Raw genomic sequence first — 9443 nt, 5'->3', positions numbered from 1 at the left:
TTTTCTTCTTCTGTCCTCCTTTTTTCTTTTATCTTCTATTTTTCATTGTTTTTTTTCTGCTTTATCTAATTCTATAAACATCCTTCTACTGTTAACAGTATCCTTTGTCTCTCTTCTTTATCTTCCTTCTCATCTCCCATTTTTTAATTTTTCAAAGTTTTCCTCTTGCATTCTTCCATTTCCAACCCCCTAATCTTTAATACTATAACCATTAAGATTTATTAATCTTTAGATAATTAACTATACTATTAGTGTTGAATAACTTTCTACCATAAGTAGAAGTATAGTTGTTGTAATTAGTATATACTTGCTATATGTAAATATCTGGCTTGTCTTAGTGTTTATACTGTAACTGAGGTTCTCAATTCTATGGCCAAGAGTGGTACACGTTTCCTTTTTATGGTATATGACTATCCAACTTGTCTTGGTTGATATTACTGTTGCTGATTTACTTAATATTGCCATGGTTTCATAACTGTTACTATGAATGGGTTGTGTCCGTGTGGCAACACTGAGCTTGCATTTGTGACATTAATAATACTGTGCTCCATTCCCAGAGAAGTGGGTGTTGGCCCAACTTTACCTCAACCCCTCTCCTCTCCCTGCCAAATTAGCAGAAGTGGTTAGATCTTGAGACAGAGGTAAAGAACTATATAGTTAGTCATACTATATATTGGTTAAGAAAACTTTCATAATCTATTTTTTTAGCCCACAACTTAAACTAAAGAAGTAAGGATGACTTTTCTCCATACCTCTGTGCTACAGAGAAAAAACAACTGTTTCCCCATTATTTTAATTTTTTAAGATCTGAACCCTAAGAGGGAACTCAGTCCTGTTGATTCATAATACCAGGATATTTTTTCAAGAAATTGTTTCTGTGTTTATGTGTACCATCAAAGAGAAATAATGAATATCATTTATGGGTATTCGAAGACTGGGGAAGCATCTAGTAACAATACCTGAAACTGGAAGTTCAGGTAACAAGCAAGTTCTCATAGTAAATTTCTAGGTGTGTTTTGCTTGTACAAAGATTTTCCTTTGAAAATATTTATGTTTATGATCAATTCACTTTTTCACATTGACAGTTTGTGGTTTATCATTATTCCTTACTTCAACCTATACTTAATAATTCCTCAATCAAATGACTCCAACTAGAGGTTGAAATTACCAGGAATCTTCAGTGTTTTTCCTAATTATTTCTGTCTAGATAGTATACTGTGACAGTAATTCTCATTGTGTGCTTCATAGTAATCCAGCTACAGTAGTGAGCATGTTCATACAGTAATAGATGACTTAGGAGACTTCCTGTAATCAAAAGAAAGGCAAATTGAGCCATAAATATAAAGTGGTACTCATGTCTTAATTTGGAAATCCCTGGTAGAAATACTTTTGGTAATATAGCCAAGAATATGGTGCTAACATTCATGCCAAAATTGGAGAACATCATCCTGATGTCCCCATCTCCCCAACAGCTCATAGATTCTACCCTATTAAGATTTACTTCTTAAATAGCTCTACTGTGGCTTCTCTACCTTCCTGCTACTATAAATCTATCTTGTCTATCTAGTTTATGCCTCTATCATCTCTTGCGCATATTATTTCAACTGCCTTCTAAATCTTCTCCATCATTCTTTTCACCCTCTCTTTTCAATCCGTTATCACATAGAAGAGCAATTATTCTAAAACATGTGTTCTTATCCTTCCTATGCTGAAAACTTCAGTGACATTCCTTGTCCCCATGATTGGAGCAAAATCCTTATACAACTTCTAAGCTTCTTTATAATCTGAATCCTGGTGGACCAGAGGTCTTTTCTCATCCCATTTCCCATTCTCTATCTCTCACCACAATCGAGCCTCCTATGTTCTGCTCCAGCCACACCAATTCTTTTCATTCCCTGAACCAACCATGTAGTCTCTCACTTCTGATCTTTGTGCTTTCTATTCCCTTTGCTTAAGTAACTTCTCACCTTCTCTGTCAGGTCTCAGTGAGAATGTTGAGCCTCAAAGTGAACTTAACCTCATACTTACAGCTGGCTGAGATGCTCCGCCCAACAGTACTCCCACAGCCTCCCACACATAGCACCACTGGAGCACATATCACACTACAATGTACCTGGCAGAAACAGCCTTCACATGCGAGCTGTCTAGGGAAAGGGTCAAGATCTCAAGGGAAGAAAAACCCTTTGACACATAGATATAAATATCTTCACCCCGAGCTTCCAGTAACAAATGATCAAAATTCACCTGGCACTGCGGTTCTAAAAGAAAAGCAGCATGACACAGAAGAAAAGACAAATAAGAGCTTGATCTTGCCTTTGCTTCCCGACCAGCTAAGAGACCTTGGACAAGTTATTTAATCTCCCTAACCCTTAGTTTCCTCACCTGTAACTGAGCTATGACTATTAGACTACTCATAAGATGTGTGACATGTTTTCCCTTTCCTGTTAAAGCATGAGATGAATGGAGGAGGAACAGAAGAGCATCAAAGAATCTAAGAGCTTTAACAATCATTTTAAATTCCAGAGCATGGTAGCACAAATGAGGCAGGGAGGGAGCTGGCACTCACTAATCACTAAAGAGGAATCTACTGACTGAGTCCTTAAATTGATCCACTATATAGTCTGTGGCTCAGGGTGGAGGAGGAAGGAGGCAGTGGTCTTCAGGATCCAGTGAAATGTTTGGGAAATCCCCAGGCAATTCCAGCATGGGTGGAAAAGATATGAGAGTGGTGGTGAAGGGCACACTGATGGCCACGGGAATCACCCAAGGATACTGTTTAAAATGTAGTTCTAGCGCACCGGTCCTGAGTGGCGCATGCGTGGTGTTGTGTGAGCCCCGGTGCCACGGACGACGAGGACGAGACTTACCCACTCTGGAAAATCCGGGAGACCATCATGAAGTTGTGCCACTACCGTGGCTACCTGGTGACCCAGGATGAGTTGGATCAGACATTGGAGGAGTTCAAAGCCCAATTTGGGGACAAGCCAAGTGAAGGGAGTCCATGACACACTGATATCACCCTGCTGGTACCCACAATGATGACCCCATGGACCAGATGTTTGTCTTCTTCCCAGAGGAGCCCAAGGTGGGCATCAAGACCGTCAAGGTGTACTGCCAGCACATGCAGGAGGAGAACATCACCCGCGTGCTCATTGTGGTACAGCAGGGCATGACACCCTCTGCCAAGCAGTCCCTGGTAGACATGGCACCCAAGTACATTCTGGAGCAATTCCTGCAGCAGGAGCTGCTGATCAACGTCAGGGAGCATGAGGTGGTCCCAGAGCACTTGATTATGACCAAGGAGGAGGTGGCAGAGCTGCTGGCCAGATATAAGCTCCGGGAGAACCAGCTGCCCCGCATCCAGGCAGGAAACCCCGTGGCCTGCTACTTTGGGGTAAAGCCAGGGCAGGTGCTGAAGATCATCCGGCCCAGTGAGAGGATGGGCAGGTACATCACCTACTGACTGGTGCAGTAGCTGTGGAGCAGCAGCCCCTGGAGACAAACAGATGGACATATGGGCACGGGCTCGGTCGCCTTCTGTGGAGACATGCCCCAGCCTATTTGCTACTTCTGCTCTGAGCTCCCCAGGACAATAGCCACTGCCTCAGTGTACCTTATCTAGATGAGGATTTCAGCAGCTGCGTCATGCCGAGGCCTCAGAAAGGACAGGGTGCTGTCCAAGGAGGCCCCCCGGAACAGCTGATGTGAGCCCTAGTCCTGGGGCAACCTGCCAGGTGGAGACCAGGACTGCCTCTCCCAGTGGCCCTGACATGCAGCTGACCATGTGGCTCACAGTCCGCTGTTGTGGGCTGCCCATGTGTGCCTGCGGCCTGTCCTCAGCCAGCTTCCTTCACTCATACTCTGCCCCTGCAAGCGCACTGCAATTGCCAGGATCTGAGGTCACAGCTTGATCAAGTTCTCAGCTGCCATGGAATGTTGTTTTAAAACTTAAGGCTATTTTGAGTAAATAAACTTATCTCAAACACCAAAAAAAATAAAAAATAAAATAAAATGTAGTTCTAATTCATCAGCTCTGGGGTGGCCTAAAAATCTGCATTGCTAACAAGTTCCTGAGTACAACTGGCCCCACTGGTCCACACAGCATACTTTGAATAGCAAGGATGTAGAAAATAACCACTTAAGCTCCCTCTTTCTGTTATTATAATTTAGAAAGACCAGCAACTTCCTAGGAACAGTGTGACAGTTCCTTTGGGAAACATTTTTTTCTGTGTTTTGAGGAACTATTCTGATAAATCACTTGGGGTCGGGGTGAGATGACTCACCAAAACACATGGTGAAACGATAACAGATGATCTTAAATTCTGTCAGGTAGGGATCTTTTCATCTATATATCAGGAAGAGTAGGGCAGCCGGGTTTGCGGACAGAGAGGAATAGTTCTACTTAGGAAGAGAAGGAATTTATATATAGCCTTGAACTAGAAATCAAGGGAATAGGAACCCTGTGTAGAAAGAAATGTCTGTGTAGATATTTAGAAGTTATTTCCCTGACAACGCACTTATTTTCCAAGGAGTCCTTTGTCTTGCTCACCAATGCTTTTGTGAGTGTAATTTCTTTCATTCTTTGAAGGGGAGTGGGCTTAAAGAAGCAGATGAAGGATGAGGGGACATCTCACAGCAGGATGATACCAGCTTTGAAGGCCCCTGGTAGGTTCCCTTCAGCAGCTGCTGGGTGGTAGGCAGGCAGGAGGCGAGGGTGGGACATATCACACCTTCTATTGGTGAGTAATATGACTAGACTACTATCAAAATCAGTAATTAAAGTAAAGAGCAATAACAGGTTGGCAAAACCACAGGGAAAGATAATGACAAAGGGGAAAAGAGAATGCGATGCTTGGAAAAGGTCAGTAGTGCCTGGAACATTTACCTAAAAAAAAAAAGAAGCTGAGCAGTGAAAGAACTGAGAAATCAAACTTCATCAGCCATATTCAGGCTCACTTTTATTTCACATCCTCACAAAACCATAATGCAAGGGACGGTACTAGTTTTATCACAGAATTTTAACCTGGGATCCATGAAAAGGATTTGAGAGGTAGTGTCTTTGAATCTACTAATAGTATATGTAAAAATTATATGTATGTGCATAGGCATATCTTTCTAGGGAGAGGCCACTTAGCTCACATTGAATTGCATGCCAAATGGTGATACAAAATAGATCAGAGTCACTGAATTCAAAATGAAGCTAGTTAAAAATCTGTTTGATATTCTTGCCTATAAAATAATGAAAAAATAGAAAAGAACTTGAAATTTTTTTAATACAAAATCAAAATAGTCAGTACAAAGTTACACTGCCATTCATTAAAAAACTGTACAATCCACTCTGAAGATGACAAAATTTTTATATCTGCTTAGAAAAGTAAAAGTACCCTTCTTTGATAGCATTTAAAATAAATAGTGGCCAATTATTTTCAATATACATAGTAAACTCCAAGAAAACACAAACACGACAGCAGGCTGCAACAGAACAAATTCAAGTTAGGTCAATAGTTTTGTCCCCCTGACCCCCAAAAGAATTTGGCAATGGCTGGAGATTATTTTGGTTATCACTAGATAGGGGATCCTACTGACAGTAAGGAGGTGGAAGCCAGAGATGATCCTAATAACCTACAATACATGGGACAGGTTCCCTACAACATAGATTTTTCTAGCCCAAAATGTCAATGGTGCTGCAACTGAAAAACACTGAATTAAAAAAATGAAAACCTCCTGGCTGTGAGAAGTATGAATAACATAAATAAACATCCTAAAGGCTATCAAATTTCCTTTTAGGGAGTTTTGAATGATTAAGAACCTCGTCTTTACATTCCAAAACAACATAATTTTCTGCAAAGATTAAGGTACAATCTTTGGGAAAGAAGCTGATATGCTAAGAGGAACTCTGTCTTATTCAAACTCGTGCTCACATGGAGTGCAGTAAGGACTGCACTGGAGTGCAGTAGGGAGTGCGGTAGGGACTTCATAAGGGTCTGCAGAATGAACAAATCTCTCTGTGGATCTTCTTAATAAAATAATCTGTGGGTAGTTTAGCTATCTGTCTTATTTGCTTTTCTTTGTTGCTGAGACAAAGTTAAAGTGGTCTCTTAGCTACTTTTTTCATTACTGAGATAAAATATGCAACACCCACAGTTAAAGGAGGAAAGGTTTATTTAGCTCACAATTTGTAAAGGTTTTAGTCCATAATCAGCTGGCTCCGAGGCAGGATGGCATGGCAGACAGGTATCCCAGAGGAGAAACAGTTTATGGCAGATAGAAGATAGCAAAGCAAGCAAGGGAGGATCAGGGTTCTTTTCATCCCTTATATTTTATTCAGGCTACTTAGTTGGGTAACAGTCACACCCTTAATCCTAGTGCCCTTGATCCTAGCACTGCATCATGAATTACTACCAGCATCTCGCACTCTAGATCCAGCCACCTCTGAAAAAAACCCATTGTGACTTCATGAGGCTTTGGGGGACATCTAGACATAAACCATGACATTCCCTTCCTGGTCACCCCAACACTCGTGCACATTCCCCTATGCAAAAGGCATTTAGTCCATCTCCAAGAGTTGCCAAATTCCTAACAGTTTCAGTTTTCTGAAAACTCCAAGTCCCAACTGTCCTCTGAGATTTAAGGCAAACTCTTAGCTACAAGCCCCTGTACAAATAAAAAGAATGGTAAACAACTCCAATATTCAATGGCACAAAATAGACATTTGCCTTTTTAGATTAGAGAGGTAATTATATTTCATCAAACTGAAATTACAAGCAAATTCAGATAGGAAAGTAACTGCCAGGTTTGAAATTTAGCCAGAGTCATGGCAAGAGCCTACAGAAGGAAGCAATGGTCTCTAATAAAGAACCTTCCCTATGAGGCTTTCCAAGAACCAGTCTGGAGTATGGCCAACCCCGTTTGGAAGGAGAAGTATCACCCTCACAGGCCCCCAGAGCAAACTTCAAGTTCCCAAGTGACTCAGTCTTCTGCAACCTTTTCTTTTGCTTAAAGAATCAAAGGTAGGCTTGGGTGGCAGACGCTACCACATATCTCAAACCACTTGTTGGAGGCCATAAGAAAAGAAATGGATTGAAATCTCTATAAGGGTCATGTGTTCACACTGAAATATTGTAGAAAGTAATAAAGGGGATAGAAAACCATATCAGTAGCTCAACAAAATAATCAGACTATGTGAGACTCACCTTAATGAACACATTTGTATTCGATGCATAAAATTGTGCCTTTAAAGTGAGATGTGACTGGAGTTTAACAAGCCGAATTAGTAAGATTTAAATTCATGGGAATGATTTTATGAATACAGTTTGCATAAAACCTCAGCATTAACCTTTAGTATGTTGAGGACACAATGGAGGCCAATTTGATTCTTACTGGATAATTAAAAAGCATTTTACAGTATTCTAGATATTTAAGAGTTGTGGTTCCAAATTTTTAAATCAGCAATTAGTCAGCTACTGGATAATCAGTGCAAGAATTGTATTCATGGTGTGTTTTCCCAACCCAGACTGATTAAGTGGCTAATTATAGTTCTAACTATTGTGGCTATGGGCTCCAAGCATAAAGATATTCATAATAGTTAGACATGGATATATTTGGTAGTGTTTTGCCATTGCTGTGATACAGGGAGAATATGAGGTTATAATGTTTCTCATTAATGCTGAAAGGAATGAAACGTATGCTTGCATAAATCTGTACTCAGTAAAAACAAATGTCACATCAGATGTGCAAAGTCAGGTTTTCTTCACGAAAGTCAAATGACTGCAGTGGACTGCCTTTCCTAAAAAAAAATCCTTGGTATAAGATGTAAGGCTGACCTTTTGAAAGGCTACGGATTGTTTCACATAAGCAGTTGCTCTGAATTATAGGAAGGTCTTCGTTCTATCCATTCCGTGGGCACAGTACTACCAAATTAAAACCAAGGGCAGTCACAATAAGTTCAGAATAAATTCACTCAAAAATGAGCTCCACATATGAAAGAGATTTCCCCCACTTGGAATTGAGCCTTAATGAAGTTGGGTCCAGTAAGTCCAAGTTCCACTAGTTCGGGCTCATACAGAAGGACTATTTTGTGACCTAGTGTTTGTTATTCTGTAATTAGTATGAAAGATTCAATTTACACCCACTGGGCTATAAAGGGTAGAGGAAAGATGATTCGATCAATGATAGAGGTTACAGGAAAGATAGTGATTTTATTGGAAGTAAAAAGAGAATGTGATCAGAATGGAGTTTCTCTCCCCTGTTTATCAGCAACAGTTAAATGAAGAACTGTTTCTCTTAACTACATGATGAAAATTAATGTCACTAAAAACAGACAGACTTGTGTGGCTCCTGATACAATGTGTGGAGAAGGATGCAACACTACTTCTTCAGTTTTCCTCCCAAAAGCGCACAGGCTGAGTCTAATCGTGAAGAATTATCAGGCAAATCCAACCTGAAAGATATCTTACAAAATGGCTGGTTTGGGTTTTTATAAATATCAAGGCCAAAATTAGCAAGGAAGGCTGAGAAATCACTTCAGATTAAAGGAGACTGAGGAGACATGACAACAGATGTACGTGTAATACAGGCTTAGATCTTGGATTGGGAAAAACCAAAGGACATCACTAGGCAATTGATGAGAAGAGAATATGAAAAGTGGATAATAGTGGTATTGTATGTATGCTAAATTTCCTGATTTTGATAATCACAGTGTGGTTAAATAAAAGGATATCCTTTTTCTGGTGAAATGTACACTGAATTATTTAGAAAAGAGGCAGAGTGTTTCCAATCTTTGATTTAGGGGGGGAAATCATGGCTAGAACCAGACATAAAACCAGAAATATAAATGTGTGTATGGAGATGGACAGACTATAGAAAATGTAAACAACTAGTGAATCTAAGTAAAAGATATAGAGCAGTTCTGTGATTACTATAGCAAAATTAAAAATTAATTTATCATGTTAAAAGGGCTGCCGTTTATTGATCACAATCAGCATTTTCTACACACAGCATTATGTAAAGGTAAATTTATTTCTATCAAATTTGACAAAATAGATTGCTGGGTCAGATAAACTCCTTCACTTTGAAAAACAAATCAAGTTTCAGTGAATAAGGAATACTATAGAAAACAGTGACTCAGGAAGCATAATGGCCAAATGAAGTAGCTCTAGATTTTATTTCCAGTTTTTAATTCTGGCAAATGACTTCTATGCATACTGTTGTGTGTTTTCGCTGACCATTGTAACTACCAATGATTTGACCCAGAAAATGGGGCTGTTCGAGGTGTTCCCTCCGTGATAGCAGAAGCAAATGATTAATTTGTCTAGAAACAAAAGGCTGTGATGAAGTGTTTCCCTCTTTTCTTGGCTTCAATATTTCAAAGGATGTTGCATTTAGAAGGTTATCTATCATTTGGTTTGAAACCCCATATCATTTTCAATATCCTCGCTTTGTTT

At 39.9% G+C, this 9443-nt stretch overlaps 1 pseudogene; it reads left to right on the top strand.

Moving 5' to 3' along the window:
* Positions 1-919: 919 nt before the first annotated feature.
* Positions 920-3475, top strand: LOC102009101 (annotated as a pseudogene).
* Positions 3476-9443: the final 5968 nt, after the last annotated feature.

The sequence above is a fragment of the Chinchilla lanigera genome, unplaced genomic scaffold (assembly GCF_000276665.1).
Source record: "Chinchilla lanigera isolate Chin_1 unplaced genomic scaffold, ChiLan1.0 scaffold00033, whole genome shotgun sequence".
Lineage (NCBI taxonomy): Eukaryota > Metazoa > Chordata > Mammalia > Rodentia > Chinchillidae > Chinchilla > Chinchilla lanigera.
This window is presented reverse-complemented; position numbering and strand designations above follow the sequence as displayed.